General features: G+C 36.8%; 1 protein-coding gene across 5 annotated transcripts in view; it reads left to right on the top strand.

Moving 5' to 3' along the window:
* The window catches only part of NLGN1 (neuroligin 1), a 602150-nt gene that overhangs the window by 422484 nt on the left and 158709 nt on the right, over window positions 1–20957 (top strand). The window lies entirely within an intron of this gene.

Raw genomic sequence — 20957 nt, 5'->3', positions numbered from 1 at the left:
TGTATAAACTGCCTTTTTTTTTCTTTTAAGATAATATTTGGTGGTCCCAGGTTTGTGTGATGGTACATTCATTATATCTAGGCTTATCATTATTTTTATTTAACCCATTAACTCTTTATCAGCCAAAAAGCAATTCAATATATAATGATTTGTTTTTATTAAGGATCTGCCACTATTTGTCTTATAACATAGATATCTACTTAGTGCATTAATTTCTAAAGTAAGGAACAAAGAAAAATAATTTCCATGCATATAATACAAACCAAAGCTGTACAAGTAGAGAGAAATCAGCCTGCCTGTTATAAAGAAGAGCATGCCTTGCTATGTGTAGTCATTTGGTTTCTGTGTAACAATCAACAAAATGATCTCTATACATGCCGCAAATTATTTTGTTAGAATTTTAAATAGAAAATAGACAATGACTTAAGAACGGAATTGTTTAATGCTCTAAAAAGGCTCACATAAATATTTCAGGGGGAAAGAACACTTGGATAATTTCATATAGAGTGTGCTATTTATTTTTTCAAACCAAACTAAAAGGAATTCTCTGTAACCAAACCAGTAGAACTCAAAGTGGATTTAGGAGCACATAAGATCAAAACTTGAGAGGACTGGCAATATGTGTACATGATCCACAGTGAGATTTAAGGGAACAAGAAATTTTTTCAGAATATCCTAATAGCCTTCTAAAAATGCCAGCGGTCTTTAGCTCATTTCTATTCAAAGTATGGTCCTCAGAACAGCAGCATTGACATTATGGGGAGCTGGTTAGGAATGCCAACCTCAGGACCTATTCTCACCCACCTCGGTGATTCTTAATCAGTTAAAAGTTAGAGTACTAATGTTTAAAGTTAGAGTACTAATGTTTAACCTTGTCGCCCCCCTCCAGATTTTCACCATTGTAAATAACATTGAAACAGTGCTAGACCGTAAGTTGATGTAGCCTGAGGAAGCACAGTGCTGAAGCTCTGTGGTAGAATTTCTCCTTGTCAGATAGCTCTGATGTTCCCAGGGCAGTGATTGATTTTAGATGACCTGGTGCCTGAAGGAAATTAACCTGCACTCATGAAGCCAAGAGGAAATTTCTGGTGATCTCTAATCATTCTGGCAAATGCATGAGTCAAGGAGTTCGATGCCAGTCGCCTCTAGTTAAACCTTTTAAAACAGTTATTTGTTTATATAGCTTTTTATTTTGATCACCACTGCTTCATGTGGTCTCTATATTTATTCAGCAATTGTGAAATGTATTTCCTCTGTAATTTTTAAAATTTCTTTACATGACTTATGCTGAACTACACCTGATGATAGAAAATGCTTTCTAATTACTTATAAAAACAAAAAACAAATTAATAATTAGTTTGCCTTCAAATGTTGCCTGCTGCAGAAATATTTTCTTTAACTAGTATGGTATAGTATCTAGCCAGATACCATGCTATATACAAAATTATTGTTTAATCTTTCACAGGGCTTTCTTCTTTAGAACTAACAAAGAGATCTTGCTATGGTTACTTTCATTTTTAATCCAGAAATATCATTCTTTAACATAACTCGATGAATCATTTATTTTTTCTTTCCTTGGGAACTGAAATACATATTTATGACAGTGTTAAAATTTGGTTTTCTAAAAGCAATACTTTTATTTTGGGGGGGGGGATTTTTCTTTTGCATGTAAGATTGTATAAAACCTTATGAAGGTTATCAAATTCCAGTTAAATTTATGGCTGTTTAAAAGGCACTTTCTAATTCATTCATTACTAACCTATGGTTCTTCTGCCTCTTTTTGCCATCTAGACTTTGATAATGTCACTACTCTTACAAGTATCCTCAGACATGGCCAAGTCCCAGAGTCAAAAGCAAAAATTTAATTGAATCTATTCTAAGCATACTGTACTGAGGAAGTCCTACAGTAAATCAGTCAAAAAATACATCTATGACTATCTCTGAGCTTTTAAATCTCTCAACATATAATGAACAAATATATTTAAGTTACAATTATAAATAAGATACACTGAATATAAATATGAGGAGAGTAATGGAATTAATATGTTATGTGGAAAACATTCCTCAGATTTCTAATAGCCACAAGGACATGTGTTAGAAAGTGGGTGTGTTCTGAGAAGAGACCAAAAACAGGTGGCTTGTTCGAGCTCATAAGACAGTAGTGGACGGGCAAATGGAAGGAGGAAGCCATGAGCTGGGAAAGACATGAGAAAAACCAGAGGGAGGGGAACATGCAAAGGAAAACACACAAGTACGATAGGAAAAAAAGAGACAATTTCACACACACACAGATGGAGGACAGGTACCATGGTATGACACATAAGATATGTTGTCTTTTTCGCAATTATAAGATAAATTTTTGTGGAAGGCAAAATGAGAATTTTGCTGCATCAAAAGATGTTTCACACGTTTGAGGCAAAGCAATAAAGTGACATTAATCTGCACCTCTCTGTCTTTCTCTCTTACTTTCTCTCTCTCTCTTCACTTTAGAGGGGCAAAGTGGGTCTCTGGAGCAGCCCAGGTCTGTTGCCACATAAGCACTTTTTTTAAAAAATGTATCTTTATTGATTTCAGAGAGAGGAAGGGAGAGGGAGAGAGACAGAAACATCAATGATGAATCATTGATCGGCTGCCTCCTGCACGTCCCCCACTGGGGATTGAGCCTGAAACCTGGGCATGTGCCCTGGCCGGGAATCGAACTGTGACCTCCTGGATCCTAGGTCAATGGTCAACCACTGAGCCACGCTGGGAGGGCCTCATAAGCACTTTGATGCATGACCATATGACAATTCTGGTCATTTCATGAAGATAGTTAGCCCGGCCATAGTGTCCCGAAAGACAAAGAATATGAACATTCAGCTTTACGGTTATTCAAAGGCTATGGATAATTGCCAATTCAAATGTGGCTCATGGATTTTAACTTCCAGTGTGTCCTCTGTCTCCCTTCCCCCAATCTTTAATCCATCAGGTCTTTAAATTTTCTAGCCATTATCTGAATGAACTGGATCTGTACCAGGATTCTAGAAGGGAGCAGCCCCATAGCTCATAGTTATTCCCCTGAGCTGGCCAGTCCTACAGGCCATACCTCACAACAGTGAATGCAAAAAATAAATCAAACTCTGGGATAGGCTTAAAAAGCTTCGTTTTCATATGAGAATGAAGCTTTAACCTTGCCTACCATATCAGGAATCTAAAGGAATACAATCTTCCATTTGTATGCATTAACCAGAAAGGCACTGTGCCAACCGGGAGCCTTGTTTTCAACAAATAATTTCACAGGAGAGAAAGAAAAGGAAGAGCTGAGATCTCCATCTGAAGTAAATTTAACCAGATACAAGGATCCAGTTATGGCTAAATAAGTGCAAGCAATAAAGATACATGTTTTAAGAATACTGCTTTCTTTAATAAGTATGAACCCACACAGCCTGTTAGAAGATGATGGTATTTTAGAGGCACAGCTTCCAGCTAAGCAGCTGCAATACATACTCAGCTGTACGTGAGATATTGGTTAGCGGAAGGCAATAAAGGCAGATCTCAGTAGAGTTAAGGAAACAAATTAAAACAGCAGTTTGTCTCTCTGAAGCAAACTGATTAACAGTTACACGCAAACCCTCAATAATGCTAATGCTTAGCGATAGGATAATGCTGTACATTAGCCTATTTGATATAAATTAAACCATGGGAAATATTTATTAAGGTGTGAATTTGATTGTAATTTCTTTTCCAAGTTTGATTTTATAATTAAATATATGTAATATATATATTATTTTAATAATAAATAATATAATTATATAATATAATTTAATATCTCATAATAAATATAATTATTTCTCAAATATAATGTTTCTACTAGCTGGTATATCTTTAATATACAGGCCATCTGTTCAGCCCATGTCAGAGTAATTTAGTTAATATCCACTACATATTATAAATATAATGACTGAGCCTCTGTGCTTCTTCTCACACCCAACATATACCCATTCTACAGTGTTTCATAAATTTTCTTTCTTTCTTTCTAATGGTCTTTCTTCTCTAAATTATCATAGTTCTAAAGAGGAAAATATAATAAATTTAGCATTGTGGAATTCAAATAAGCAAATTATGTTTTCCATTGAAATTAAGTGAAGAAATTTGTCCTTATTATATGAATGTATAAATCTGAACATTGTCTAAGAAAGTAAAAATGTATATCCTAGTGCTCTGTATAATATATACTAGATTCAAAGAATTAGTGTCCCCAAATCAAAACTAGGGATATTATATATTTTCTTAAACTATTTTGTTATTTTTATTTCATTGGAATACTATTTGATTGTTTAAAAAGCGATTTATAAATTATATCTTCAAATAGCATAGTGTGAAAACATAAATGAAAAGATCATTTCTACCTTTTGTTTTCCACGTAGTATGTTTAACATCTGTATTTTTAAGGATGCATCGTCTCTTATGGGAACCTGTAGCTACAAGGTGAAGTCACCATCTTGCAGTTCAATCAAATTTTATATGCAGTGTAGCTCAAGTCCTCTCATATCACTTTGCCTTAGTTTCCCATGTGTGAAATGAGGCTTATTATTTATACCATTTGCTATTAGGATTTACTAAGAATTCATTGGGTTTCATTTTTGTTGGACTCACATTTGAAGGTTACAGTTTCTATTAATCCACGATAAATCTCTGAGAAATTCCATTTGAAACTTTCATTGTGAAGCATAATAGTCTCCTTGAATAAACGTGGGGTTTTAGGATTATCTGGGCTTTGCCCATTTGCTAGTGTAATGTCCTAGGCAATTTTCTTCTCTCTGCATCTCAGTCTTTTCTTTGATAAAATAAAATTAATAATAATAACATCTATCTCTCTAGATGGTTGTAAAAAATAAAGGGAGGTATAAAGAGCTCTTTGTAAATTGCAGAGTTGTGCTACATATGTTAAGCAACAATATCAGTCCAAAATTTGCTATTGCCAGTTATAGTTTGTGTTAGAAATAGCAAACAAAGTTTTGCATTCACATTTGAAATAGCCCATCTAAAAATGTGCATTCCTTGTTAGATAGTATTTCTAAACACATGGGCTTCCCTCTTCTCAGCCACTACAAAAGCTCCTGTTCTCTTCATGTTCCCTGTCTCATAGCACAGGCCTACTTTGATGAAAGATTACTCCTGCACTTTCTTTTTTTTATGTTTTAGTTTATCTTTATTGTTGAAAGTATTACAGATGTCCCTCTCTGGCCCATTGGTCCCCTGCACCCTGCACCCTCTCCTCCACTCCAGGCCTTCCCCACGCTATTGTCTGTGTCCATGGGTTATGCATATGTGCATGCAAGTTCTTAAGGTTAATCTTCAATGAACTCCTGCTCTGCTTTATTTCACTGAGATGCTTCTAAATGGAAGGAGTGCTGGCAGTGACATAGAAATCAGAAAAATGTTTATCTTTTCATAGGAGTCCTTTGTTCTTACTAAACACCCCTCCTCTTTCTGGTCACTGGACAAAACTGTTTTTTCTTTTTTCTTTTTATCTGTTGCATACTTTCCATCTCTCTCCATTTTAGAAGTTGCCATCATTGCAAACTTAACATGTCCACCTATATCGTCTCACACTACATAGTTCTTGGATCCCTAGAATTGACAAGTTCTTATGAGCCTCAGGATCTATATACATGCTGTTGTTTTTGCCTAAGAGAATCTTTGAATGTCCAGTTCTTCCTTATCTTTTGGGTCTCAGGTTAGATGTCACCTCATTCAAGAGGATGCGAATCATTCAAAAATACATCCCACCTATTTTACCATTTTTTCCCCTTTACAGCGTTGTTCTCATTGTGTATTTATATATCTGTTCATCAGCTTGTTGTCTGCCTCCTCCAGTTTCCTGTGAACTCCATGCCAGAGGGTTACCACGTCTGTTTTGGTCTTCTCCATGAATGTGACTAATACAAACAAGGCACTCAATTAATAGTCACTGACTACATTAATAAATTAGTAAATGGAACAGAGGAAATAAAATTTAAGTGGCTTTGTGAAAGCAGAATTTGTCTAGGGACACCATCTCAGAAGATTGGATTGGATGGTTTTAGTTGTTGCTCAATATCTCCCTATGGATCTCTTGCCAACATTTCAGCTCAGCATGCCTTAAGCTCAACGCATTATTTTTTTTCTCATTCTTGTAGTCTTCCTCAAGCCTGCTCATCCTATGCACTTCTCAGCTCTTGTAATGGCTCCACCTACCTCCTAGTCTAAGAGTAACTTGGGGATCATATTTAGGTCCTTCATCTTCTTCAGTCTCTGCATTCGCATAGTTTTCCTCACCTAAAAGACCCTTATTCACTATTATTTTGTGCTCATTTCTCTCTTATCTGAAAATCTGCATTAACTCCTGAATAGTCTCCATGTCTCCAGTTTCTCCATTCTTACTTACATGCTTATATCTCCTATCAAATTATAAAAATCTCAAGGGCAAAAAAACCCCAAAAACAAACAAACAAAAAAATAACAAAAAACTCAAGGGCAGGGGTTCTTTTAGTTATCACAGTTATCAGTTACACTTACACATGGTCAGTCCTACCTAGTGTTTACTGTCTTAAGGTTTAGTAGTGTCTATGTCTTTGTAGAGCCAAGTTATAATTTGTAATAATGATGACATATTTGTAAAAATACTTTTCAAAATATCTTCAAATCCCTTACCTCTTAACTTAGCTCTAATTTGGTAATCATTCAAACATTATCACTATACCTCCTCCAAGGCCTGATTCTTCCCTCTCTTTCAGGTAGTTTGCCCTAAGTGTATAAACAATAGTATCTATTATTTATTCTTTAGGATTCCCTTGATATACCCTATTAAACCTTGATAAATATTCTCTTTCTGTGTTTCTAGAGGTAATAAATTCCTGTTCTGCTCAGCATTCCTTTGCCCCACACAATAAATAAATAAAAAAACAGAGTTGAGCACATATTTTCAGCTAGAAAAGGGAAACATGGTCACACATCACAAAGACCATAAACTTTTTGCATCTCAGCAGCTTTTAGATTTGGTCAGTTTGATCAGAGAAGGCTTGCCTGTAGCCCCTCCCTTCCTCTCTGCCCCAGGAAGGGGCAAAGACAGTGAATCAGGCATGAAGCCATCATAACAAATGTTCCGGATACCTTCTTTGGGACATTTGTGGAAAGGGAGAGAAGGAATTTATGATTAGACAAGCCTTTCCTTTCTAGCACCCTTGTCATGTTTTTTTATACTCACCGTGACTGACATAAGTTAATGTATAAGGGTCATTTGACTGGGTCTGAAAAATAGACAAGTAGACCTTGAATCTGCTGAAGAAATTTCAAAAGTAAATCATATAGGTACTTTGTCAAATATAAATTACATTGGTAGGGAGCTGGATTTAGTTCAAGAAGGAAAATCTAATTTTAGTAACAAATGGGTAACCAATGACAATCAAATTAAGGGCAGTTCTCACACATCTTGTAGATTACTTTCCTGGAAAGTCACTAGCAATTGCAATGATATATGCTGAATGAGATTGTATTCATATGATAAAGGAGTTACTTTTTTGTGCAAGGGTCCATACACACACACTCACACACATACACATATATATTTACATATATATATTATATGTATAACATTTTAGACACTAAGCACCTCATATAAGGAGTCAATTTTCAAACATTTTTAGTAATAAAATAGTTTTTTATATGACCATTTTTAATGGACACTGGATGTATAAAATAGATAAAAATGTGCTACTGTGATTAAAACACTTACGGGGAAGAATTAGAAACACCACACTTGACTTTCCCACCATCTCACATTGTGGCCCCCAAAGTTTCTCCATATAACTTGGCTTGATTTAATCAAAGACAAATAAAACCTATATACTTTAATAGTGTAAATATTTCTAAAACACACTTTAAAGTATAAACATAGAAATATCATCTAACAGAGCATTAATAACTTGTATGAAGTTATATCTCTTACCTTACTTTGGCAACAACAAATCAGAAAGTGAGTAAGTGTTCTCACATGAATTATGAATTCAGAAAGGCTTTGAGGGAAATTTGGTAAATAAATTTGGGGGAAAAAATGAGGCTCATTGTGACTTTATTCTCATAAATTTTCCTAGGAAGATTTGGGCATTAGAATTCCATTTCCAGGAATTTGGGTGGGAAACACATTTATCTATGTGCTGCTCATCATAAGCGTCAAAACGAATATCACAGGTGTTGTGAGAGAGCTTAGTACAGTCACAAGGACCTTAGATCAGAATAATCTGATATGGGAAGACCAGGAAAGACCAAATCATATGAAGGTATGTTATTTTTCTCAAGGTACTCAATGTATTTAGCTATTTTAAAATATTTTGTAAGTACTCAAATGGTCAGTTCTTTGGAAATTCTATTTATATTTAAATGTTTAAATGGCAAAGCTGATCACACACATTGGACTCTAGAGGGGGGTCGGAATTCATTCTCATCACCTTCATTACAGAAGACAATGAACAAAATAAAGTCTTTCTGTATCCCAGATGTAGAAAGGATCCTTGGCCTCAGAAATCAATGTGGAACTAGGGGGATGGGGTCATGAGGTGAATGATTCAAGTTGATCTCCAGTCCAGACTAGCTCTCTGCTTAAAGATTCCCAGAGATCACACTTAGTTTGGCACAGCTTCAAGAAAGAAAATTATACTCATATTTGGAAATAAAGTAGGCAATGGAGAGAGAATTCATTATTAATCTATGGGAGATTCACGCATCGTGAAAGTGGTTTAGAGTGTGACCCCAGAAACCTGGTGGAGAAGCTGGTGGTTTGTTCAAGATTTGAGCTTCATTTCTTTTGTTAATCACTACTATCAGTATGCTCTTTTAGGGTTCCGATAATGAGGGCTGATGTATGCAGCCATGCAGTATTTTTATAGACAGGAAAACAAGAAGGAAATCTAAAGATAAGAATTGTAAAAGACTAATTATTATAATCATCCTTAATAAAAATTACAAATGTGAATTTTCAAACTCAGTATCAAAGAGGACATGAGCATTGATGATTGATTTTTGTTGCATAGCACTTACTATGAGTTTCTATTATTTGGAAACTATTTATTTTGGGAAACAAATCTAAAGTGATTAAAAAAAGAAGAAGAAAAGAAATAAACCTCTTCTCAAACTGACAAGCATTTGCTCTCCTCTGTCCTGACATATTATTAACCTTTTCTCCTGGCATGGTTGCAGTGAGTGGCTGGCTGCAGCTTTATTAGGTTGGCTGAAATTCTTCTTTTAACCTGCTCACAGAAGCTTGTCATCAGTCAGAAACTGAGTGTTGCCTTCCTCCTTCTTCTCTATGGATGAGAAGTAACAATTAAGACATCTGACATTGAGGAACCATCAGAGATCTAGAAACTCTTGGTTTCATATACTTCTGCTTTGCTAAGAAATGGCAAAGCAATTGTAGTTATTGAAATCTCATCTGGCCGCACTATTGCAACAAGATGCCCTTTCCTGGCCTCCCTCTATCAAATGAATTTTTTATTAACTAATTCTGTAACTCCCCAAACTGGGTCAGCCACCTCTCTTTTCTATTCCTTTATCCTTAATACTTTGTTATACTGCTTTTCACATGGTCCAGAAGCCACATTAGTGTTTTCTGAGTCCCCAGTAAATGACAGATTCCTTGAAGGCAGAGATCATGTAATATTGTCACTGTGGCCTCAGTATCTTGCACAGCCCCTGGTCCATTGGAGGCTCTCACTTTTACATTAATATAAAAACATTTTATAAATGGATAAACTTAAATTATGCCAACAAATAACACCCTTGATAATTATGTATGTAAATAAATTCTTTTTGGAACAAGATAGTCCTTTATGCATCTGGGGAGCAGGAAAACAGATGGCACAGTTCCCCCATTCGGTCTCTGAGAACCACTCTTAAGAAAAGCAGTTCTCTCATTGATATCTCTGATCATCACACTCATTTATTCAGATTCATTTCTTTTCCTTTTACAACCCAGACTTTCCAGGTGAGTGTCAGCTCATCCGATAAACTAATATACAATGATTAATAAATGGGCGTTAATATCAACAGAATAGCTTAATGCCTATGTCTCCTTCATCCTTCCTGAGAACATGTGCATTTAAAAATGACCTGTAGGGAGGAAACAGGATGGCGGTGTAGGTAACAGCTGCTCCCGCCGCCTCCCGCAACCACATCAAAATTACAACTAAAATACAGAACCACCATCACCCAGAGCCTCCTGAGATCCAGCTGAACAGAAGCCCTACAACCAGGGAACTGAAGGAGCACCGAGACCGGTAGGAGGAGCGGAGACACGGGTGGATCGGGGCTGAATCGTGGAGACAAGACTGCGGGCCCACACCCAGTGCCGCAGTTGAAACCCAGGAGGGAATCTCAGTGGCGGAGGTTTTCTGGAGGAACGAGGAGTCCCAGCCCCACAGCAGGCCTCCAGCCCAGGGCTCCAGGGATGGGAAGAGACGTCTCCACACCTTCGGGCTGTGAAAACCAGCTGGGAATGTGGCTGAGGGTCGCAAAGGCTGCAGGAGCCCCAGGCTTTCCTCTTAAAGGGCCCATGCATAGATTCACTCAACCACTCTCCCTCTGAGCATCAGCGCTGGGCAGCAGCTTGAAAGGACCTGGGATGCTTGGGGAGGAACTAACCTGCCTGAAATCGGGGTGAGAGCTAGAGGGGCAGCTTTCTCCCAGGCAGAAGAGCTGGCAGAGGCCATTGCTCCTTTGGCGAGTCTCCCCGCACACAGCCAGTAGACAGGCACCATATTTGAATATCCAGCACCTGACTCACACCTTTGGCCATGCCCCAGTGATTCCTGGAGGCCCTGCCCCTCCCCACTTGCAGGCTCATCCAGGCTGTTTACGGGGGCTTTTCTGTGAAAGTGACCTCTCAAGCCTCATGCTTAGGACTTTCTTAAAATCTCTCAAACAAGCAGCGGCGGGCCCTATATGGCTTGATAAGTGGCCCCAGGCCTGGCACTAGCGGCAGCCTGCATTGGCTCATAGCTTGGCCTCTCCTGGACACCTCCAAGCCCAGCACAAGTAGCAGCCAACTACGGTTTGCTGTGTAGCTCATGCGGGGTGGCCCTGGGCAAGGCACTGGCAGAGGCTGACTTTGCACCTCCTGGGAGGCCCCAGAGACAGTGCACCTGGTGGTCAGACTCGACCACACTGGATTACAACCCTATCACATCCACGTGTGACACACTCAAGGGGCACACTTGGTGAACACCAAAGCTCCACTGAAGTAAATCCTGCTCCACAGGGGTGTCTCCAGCACAGCAGCTCTTTGGCTGTAGTTGCAGCTGGTCCTCACAGCTGATTGGCTGGGGGGTTAATTCCTCTCAGTGACGCCAACAGCAACCAAGGCTCAACTACAACAGGACAGTGCACAACATTTGTATTATTGTGACACCAGAAGGAGAAGAAAGAGACCAAGAAATTGAAAACCTATTTGAAAAAATGACAGAAAACTTCCCCTGCCTTGGGAAAGAAATAGACTTACAAGTCCAGGAAGCACAGAGGGCCCCAAATAAGAGAAACTCAAAGAGGCCCACAGCAAGACACATCATAATTAAAATGCCAAAGGTTAAAGACAAAGAGAGAATCTTAAAAGCAGCAAGAGAAAAGCAATTAGTTACCTACAAGGGAGCACCCATACGACTGTCAGCTGATTTCTCAACAGAAACTTTGCAGGCCAGAAGGGAGTAGCAAGAAATATTCAAAGTGATGAAAAACATGGAACTACAACCAAGATTGCTCTACCCAGCAAAGCTATCATTTAGAACTGACGGTCAGATAAAGAACTTCAGAGATAAGAAAAAACTAAAGGAGTTCATCACCATCAAACCAGCACTACAGGAAATGTTGAAGGGTCTTCTTTAAGAAGAAGCTAATAAACAAAAGAATTGAACTAAATAGATTCAGAGACACTGAAGCATGCAACAGACAATAATATTTCAGAGGAAAGAGGGAAGGGGGATGGAGGGTGGGAAAAGATTAACCCAAGAAGTTATATGCATAACCCATGGACACAATCAATAATGGGATGAAGGCCTGGGGAGGGGGTGGGAGTGAAGTGGAGGGGGTCAATTTGGGGGGCGGGATGGGACACCTGTAATACTTTCAACAATAAAGATACATTAAAAAAATAATAAAATTAAAATTAAAAAAAAGTAAAAATGACCTGTAAGCCTAAATCAGAAAGTGTAATCCTAACTGGAGTGTTAGGGATCAATGGGAGATAGTGGCAAGAATTATGATTATAATTATGATTATATATCTATATCTCAGATTACAAAAGTAGATAGGAGATTGGTTGGAAAAGTTTTAGAAAGAACCCCAAATAAATACTTAGATAATTAAGGATGACCATGTGGCAAAAATTTGGTTTCTAGTAATATTTTGTGATTTTTTTGGAATAACAGAACTTATAGCAATGGAAAACCTCCTTTTATGTTGTTTAGGTTTTTGTTAGAATTGATCATATTTAGAAAACTTATGAAGTATATTATTTTAGTGGACACTCTCAATATTGTTCTTCTTAATCAAAAATATTTGTTAATATTTTCTAAATGAAATTGGATTTTTAGAAGCTATCATAGTGGTATTTAGAAACTTTCTGAGACTTTCATAAGTGACTTTAAAAGGCAAAGCAACATTTTTCTGGAAATAACATCCTGGAGTGAATTAAGTAAACAAACAAAGAAAAAATGTGCATCTGTGTGTGTAATTTTTTACCACTGATTTGTGGCTTTTGCTACCAATGAATATTTTTTGAAGGGCTTCCATTTCTCTACTCTAGGAATGATTTGAGGGTTAATGAAACAATGGATCTGTGAGTGTCACTGTAGAAAGATGGTAGATACATATAAATGATTATCATTATCCAATTTTCTGAATGTTTTCTTAATAAGCAGATGGGAAATTTCCATTCATGGCAAGGAATTTCAAAGACTTAATCATTTCATTTTTGTCACTATTCAAAATTTCAAGTACAGCACTGCTTAAAACTCAAATCACTTTTAGAAATCATTCATATTTATCTGTCAGGGGAAAAATTTGTGAATGAATGTGAATAACTTTGGATGGTCTACACACCAAGCAGCAGTGAAAACTTGGCAGTTGTTCAATTTATTTGATCAGTGCAGATTGTCAAAGGGAATTATTCAAACCCAAAGTGGAACTTTTAAAGTTGTTTGGATTTAGATGCACTAAGAATTCTTTTTATGTATTAATATAATGTACATGAGTCATTTCCATCAAGTCTGTGTTAAAAACATAATTCCGCCAGCAACTCACTCAACTTTTTGAATAATCAATCATTAAATAAAAAATTATGTCAAATGATATGAATATATGGCACAATTACATAGTGTTTCAGAGTCAGTGTATCCAGCTGTGAATCAAAATGGTATATAGCGAAAAAAATCTCTGCTTTGCGTTTACAAAGAAAGCAGTTATAAAAAGTAACTGAAATGGCTCTCAGAGTTTCACAGAGAGGTCAAGTCCTGCCGGAAGTGGTCAGAGGTGTAGCACAGCCTCTAATTAGCAACAAGGAGGCTGGTTCATTACGACTCCACACCAGTTCCCCTAATAAGGCCTGGATTCATTGTCAGTGGGTGAGTGGTGCTGAGTTGCCAGTGAACTGCCCACCGTCTAACTAATGGAGCTCTAAGCATGTGTCTGGATTCGCTGTTTTATCTGTTTTTCCTCTAAACACTTTCTCTGCGGCATATCAGTGAGGTGGTATTAACATTCATGTGATAAAATCAAAGCATTTCTCCATAAATGTTGGACCAAAGCAAACACATCACAAGAAAAGTAAAAAGGAAAATTAAATGCAAATTGCCTTCGTAATGTTGCTAATTTGTTACTACTTGCAGCAAAGCTCTTAATGAGATTATCTGGGATTGGGCCAGTTTCCCTCGAGAGTTTCATGAAACTCTCCAAACACTTTTCCTTCATTTATGACTATGTACTTAGTATATCTGATTATCTATATTTCACATCTGGTAATTCAGAGTTTTTGCAAATTGGTAAGATGTGCTCTTATAATAAAAGGAGAAAATTCAGAGTAATTATATGCATGATAAAAGTTTTCTTTGTATGATATACATACATGTATGTCCATTTGCCTCTCTACCCACTTAGCAAATTACTTGGTGAAGGTCAAAAGAGGAGCACTGGAGAACATTTTTACCAAATTTAGGGAATCTGCTGCTTCAAATACTTTTTTAAATGTGGCAGACAATGAAAGAAATAAAGGTTGCATGTCTGGTAGTCTCAGCTTTCTGCAGCCCTATTCATGAGTGATACACAAAATGGGTTACAGAATAGTACTTCTCAGAGTTTTACATGCATCTAAATTCCCTAAATGCTTGTTAAAATTCTGATTTTTATTAGTCAATTTAGTGAAGGGCCGGTCTCTGCATTTCAAACGAAATCCGCCAAGGCTACTGGTCAACAAGTCGGTCACACTTTGAGTACCAAGAAGTTAGTTTAATAAACTACTAATAGAATCAATTCTAATTTAAAGAGCCGAATATAAAGCAAATGAGTGTTATTACCAAAAACCCAAAAGAAAGTAATATCTTAAGAATACATAAGCCATTAGAATATTCATTATATAGGATCCCATCATGCATTGATCGGAAATTTTAGCTTTGTTAATTTAAATAAGATTTCATTAAATGAATAAAAATGCCACAAAATGAAGATATCAACTAAGTTGAGCTCCCTGCTATGAAATTCTGATGGTCATATTAAAGATAAATTGCTTTATTAAAACTGGACATTTCTATTAAAACCAAAAGCAGTCCTTAGAAACAACTGTATAAATCAAAAGGCAAACATCTGAAAGGAAACAATAGGAGTTATGAAGCAGACCTGTATTCCCAGCTCTGCCATGGAACCAGCTTCCTTTATCTATAAATTGAGGATGATAAGGATCTGCACCAAATCTCATAAAATATGTAGTAAGATCTGAATATAATAATCTATGTGTATGCATTTTGAAATTATTTGTAACTTATACCTAAAACATTTTAAAATTATAAATATTATTTTCTTCTGTAAATACCAGGCTATGATGCTATATTCCATATTGGTACATATGCTAATTTGCAGTGTTTAAGCTTGTCTATGATCTCTAGGTTTTCACTTATGTGAGAGAGAGAGTGGTCAATTTTACTTGGTAGTGCACTTTTTGTAAATGCCCTGGTTTCACCTGAAAATATGCTTACATATTCTCCTGGCATTGATTTCATTTATTATTATTAATTTATTTATTTATTTATTTATTTAATGTTTATTTTTTATGTTGAGAATATTACAGATGCCCCCTTTTTTCTCTACTGACTTCTTCCACCCCACACCCACTCCCCACGCCAGGCCTTCACCACACTATTGTTTGTGTCATAGATTATGCATATAAGTTATTTGGTTAATCTGTCCCCACCCACCTTCCCACCCCATCTTCCCTCTGAGATTCATCAGTCTGTTCCACGCATCTATGTCACTGAATCTATTTTGTTCATCAGTTTATTATGTTTTTTAGATTCCACATAAATATAAGAACATGTGATATTTGTCTTTCTCTGCTTGACTTATTTCACTTAGCTTAATATTCTCCAGGTCCATCCATACTGTCCCAAAGGGTACAAGATCCTTCTTTTTTATAGCTGCGTAGTATTCCATGGTGTAAATGTCCCACAGCTTTTTAATCCACTCATCTACTGACAGGCACTTGGGATGTTTCCAGATCTTAGCTATTGTAAATTGGGCTGCTATGAACATAGGGGTGGGTATATTCTTTCTGATTAGTGTTTCAGGGTTCTTAGGATATAGTCCTAGAAGTGGGATCACTGGGTCAAAAGACAGCTCCCTTTTTAATTATATGAGGACTCTCCATACTGTTTTCTATAGTGGCTGCACCAGTCTGCATTCCCACCAGCAGTGTGCCACCATCACCCTTTCTCCACATTGTCACCAGCACATTCCATTTGTTGATTTGTTGATGGCAGCCATTCTGACAGGTGTGAGGTGATACCTCATTGTAGTTTTAATTTGCATCTCTCTGATGATTAGCAACACTGAGCATTTTCTCATGGCTCTTGGCCATCCGTATGTCCTCTTTGGAGAAGCATCTATTCAGGTCCTTTACCCATTTTTTAACTGGACTGCTTGTCTTCCTCTTGTTGAGTTGTATGAGTTCTTTGTACACTTTAAAAATTAGCTCCTTATTAGGTGCATCCTTGGCAAATATGTTCTCCCATACCATGGGGTTCCTTTGTATTTTGAGGCTGTTTTTTTTTTCTGTGCAGAAGCTTTTTAGTTTGATGCAGTATGCCATTTTTTTTGTTTGTTTGTTTCTCTTGCGCTAGGAGGTGTATTGGTGAACATTCCACAACGTGAGATGTCTGTGACTTTACTGCCTATGTTTTCTTCCAGGGTTTTTATGGTTTCGCAACTTACATTTAATTCTTTTACTTATTTTGAATTTATTCTTGTGTATGGAATAAGTTGGTGATCTAGTTTCATGTCAAACTATACTATAAAGCCATTGTAATCAAAACAGCCTGGTATGGGTACAACAACAGACATATAGATCCACGGAACAGAACAGAGACCCCAGAAATGGACCCACTCCATTATGGTCAGTTAATATTTGGCAAAGGAGGCAAGAGCATACAATGGAGTAAAGGCAGTCTTTTCAATAAATGGTGTTGGGAAAATTGGGCACTTATTCAATTTAAATATGTAGTAACATAATTGTTTTTATTGAATACTCTCCCTGGAGTTCTGGGATTCAAGGAGAGAATTTAGTTCCATATCTGGGTAAACAGTTACAGAAAGTGATCAAACTTATTTAGTGACAGGGGTCTGTGATTATTTTAACTTGTAATATATGTGCCATTATTTTAACCATTTACTACAACATGGCAGAAAAATTAAGAAGGAAGGCTTAATTAATCTCACAAGTAAAATGTTCAGAAGAATTTGCTAGCATAAAATAGGCACTCTTGTGAAAAGAAAACCCACTGTTAATCAGCACATATATCTAAAGAAGAGATAAGATGTGAAAGTATCAGTGGAGTTAAGTCTCTCAGGCAATGAACTTTGCTTCCAAAAGTTTCAGTGTTTCTAGATGTTCGCTTACAGATGGGATGCAGTTTTGATGTGTTTTGCCAAGTCAGGGATTCTTCAAGGCAACTGTCAAGGTTGATGCATCATCTTTAAAGATGTGCCTTAAAACTGTGCCATGACCCATGACGAATCTTAGACCTTTCTGTGGACTATGGAAGGTGTATGTAATTCAGTTTATCCAAGTTTTGCATTGTGTATGGTGGTTTGTGTTCCTCGTTGAGCAAAAAAAAAGGGAAGAAAATTCTTCCATGAGTCTTTTCTGGTTTTACTTGAAACAAAAACCCACAATATAATCTTGTGTTCTTACTGTTGTTTCCATTTGTCATGCCAGAGTTTAGACTACTTGGGAAACTTTCAACATGATTTCACATTTTATATGAATCAACAGATTCTTATATTTAAAAAGTTTATGTTAATTGCAGTTATTCTACATTGTTTACCATGAACTATACAATTTTCATTAATTTAATTGAACATACTTTTATTACACTCTGTCCCATGGCTGGCATCATCTTCCAAAAGTACATGTCTAATCTTATGTCTTGGTTTAAAGTCTGGCAATGGCTCTGCTGCCCAAAGTTTTTAATGAAGTCAACCTCTTTAGTGTTTCATCCAAGGTTCCTTATGATCTGGCCTTGCCTGCTCAGATTTATAATCCAATCTCTTCACTCTTGCATCCTAACTTCTAGCATATTGACTTCTGAGAATGGTTCCTGCAGTTGGCCATCCTCTCTCAAGCCACTTTACACAGGCTGTGGTTTATATCTAAATGCCACTTTGTGTTCTTTCTCCAAAGTTTCTCAATTTCAGTTCAAAATCGCCTCCAGCTAGAAGCTTTCTAAAATCCCTGTAAAGGGTGTGGTGCCTCTTCTGAGTAGAGTGACCCTGTTCCTTGGTTTGCTAATGATAGTCCCAATTTATGCCTATTTTCTCTGCAATCCATTTGGTTAGCAGCCCCTTTCCCTTGCAATATAGCGCATTGTCCCCATTTAGGTAATATATGGCGATCACACTTCTAGGGCCTCCACATTCACTTGTGCAGCCATTAAGAGGCCAAAATATGGCTGTTTACAAGTCAACCAGGTCTGATTTCAAAATCTTCTACTTACTATCACCTGCATAATGTGAACATAGGCAGTTACTAACTTTTTTTTGGTCTCAAGTTCCTCATCCATAAATGATAGCTAACCTCTGGTGGTTTGCAACTTTAAATTAAATTATGCATGCAAAGTACACAGCTTAGCGCCTGGTATATTGCAGGTTCTCAATAAGTTACAGCTTTTTTTTTTTTTTTTAAGTTAATGGCACTGTGTTGTAATTCCATGTTACCTCCTTCACTAGACCTTGAACCTCTAAAAGATAGATTTGTGTTTGTCTTTTATCTATTTTTCCTTGAGACCTAGCACAGTAGATGCCACATTATAGATGTGTAATAAATGTTTATCCAATGGATAAATGACTAGAAGAATGATTGACTGACTGAATGACTGATTGAGTGAATGAATGAATGAATGAAGACATATTACCTGGCCTCAAGGAAAGAAAACAGCTTTTAATATAAGCCATGCTATATGTCAGAAGTGTCCTAATATATAAAAGACAATGGGCGCAGTGATGAAATCGCACTTGTTTCCACTGGGGAGATCAGGAAGTATTCACAGAGAAAATGGTACTTGAACTTCTAGATGTAGAAAGATATAAAAAAAGTGCCATTGCAGACAAAAGACATGATCACCATATTTTCATTGTACAAAGATCATCCTAGTAAATGATATGTACTGTAACTTTAAAATATAACAAGGAGCATTTGTAAAATTGAATGTAAAATCCAGGCATTCTATTTTCTTAAGAGGCCTTTGTCACTGCTATTTTTTTCAATGACAGAGGTATTGCTGAGTGTGATTCCTCTTATGTTGATATGCAATTTTAAAAACAATTACACTCAGGCTTTCTTTTACCTCTTTTAACTGTTGAACGTTTATGTGCATGTGTGTTGGGGAGAGTGAGATATTCATTTTCTTCTCCTTTGCTTTTTAATATGATAATCATCTCTAAAACTACAGTTGAAATTAATAGATTTTTTTGTAAAATTAGAAGGATCTATTTCCTTTGACAAGTTCTAACTGTTTATAGTGTCAGATTATTTTCAAAATATTACAGATGTGGAAAAGGGGTAGAATTAGTTTTGAGTAAAATTATGGCTTGTCGGCAGATAATACAATCAACCTTTCAAAAGCAAACACCTCTTTCCGAGTATAGTCGTTAGGAAATGAAAGCCTTATTCAAATGCTAACTAAGAAAAATGAGGATAGGAACAGAAACTCCCCTGGAGAAGAAAAACAAAACAAAGAACAGAATTTTAGGCTTGGTGTTCAAAGAAATTGCCAATCTGGGTGTTGATTGGTTGATTGGATGGCCTTGATGATGTCCACAGCCCATCAGAGTGGGCGGTTCAAGTTAATGGACAGCTAATATCATGATTGAATGGTGCCTGATCTGCTTGAGGATGGAAAATCAATAGCGTATTAGATTTGCCAGAAGATGGGAAGGGAAAGCATGCTGGATTTGCCTTCATCACCAGGGTTACACTAATTACGCCCCGCCTTAAGATGGAGAGGGGCCTGGAGACTTGAACTGGTAATGAGATTCAGTCTTGAAGTAAATGAAGCAACTTCACCATAAGGCACACTGAAAGACAATTAAACTTCTTTATCAACGACGCTTTCATCCAGAAATAAAATCTCCTATGGCAGCTATAAAATGCACAGGGGACTGCGAGGACCTATAAGTCTTTTTCTCAGCTTGCAGTTGTACTTCTAACTTGCGCATTGTTTTGACATTTGGGTTTATTTGCACTGGAAGTTAGTCATAGTGAATAGCATTTCATTTTTCTACATAGAAGTTCCTGGTGTGTCACATTTGTTGAAATCTTTCAAGAAAGGTTTTGATTAAGCATAAAACTGGCTAGAGATAAAAAGCAATTTCCTCCAAAATTTTTGGACTGGAAAGAGGGAATGTTCTGAAGAGCAATCATTGCTGTTCGTATTTCAAAAATCCTATCAAAAATATTTCAGAGAAGTTAATTTTACAGATAAAGGCTAATTTTTTAAAATATATTTTTATTGCTTTCAGAGAGAGGACGGGAGAGGGAGAGAGAGAGAGAAACATCAGTGATGAGAGAGAGTCATTGATCGGCTGCTTCCTGCACACCCCTCAGCAGGGATGGAACCTGCGACCCAGGCATGTGCCCTGACTGGGAATCGAACTGCAGTCTCCTGGATCCTAGGTCGATGCTCAACCAATGAGCCACACCAGCTGGGCAAGGCTAATTCTTGCTTATCTAAATATCACCATTCTTTCAAATTAAAAAGTTTCTGTTGGGAAAGACCATAGCAGATAGCCAGAGAATCATCTCATCTGAATTTTCAGATTTTATTTTAAACACAATGGTGGGAGAATGGATTTTTATTGGCAGTTAAATTTTTTGGTGAAACGACAATTATCAAATATGCTTTTACAATATAGTAACATAACATAACCCATCTGCATTTTATAAGAAAATATACCTTTGAAACAGAGCCTTTTTCTATGTTTCAGTGTGTTAGCAATATGGTGAACTGTTGTACATAACATAACATAAAAATATTATTTCCTGTTAGAATAATACCTAGATCTTTCACTACCAATATTATTGAATGTAGTTTGTAGGCTATGACATAGCAGTACATTTACCTGTTGAATTTCTATAAACCTGTTCTAAAATTTTGAGGGGAAATGGCTGGAGCATAACATCTTTTCTC

The sequence above is a fragment of the Miniopterus natalensis genome, chromosome 6 (genome assembly GCF_054644295.1).
Source record: "Miniopterus natalensis isolate mMinNat1 chromosome 6, mMinNat1.hap1, whole genome shotgun sequence".
Lineage (NCBI taxonomy): Eukaryota > Metazoa > Chordata > Mammalia > Chiroptera > Miniopteridae > Miniopterus > Miniopterus natalensis.
Note: the sequence above shows the minus strand (reverse complement) of the source record. Positions and strands in the feature narration are given on the sequence as shown.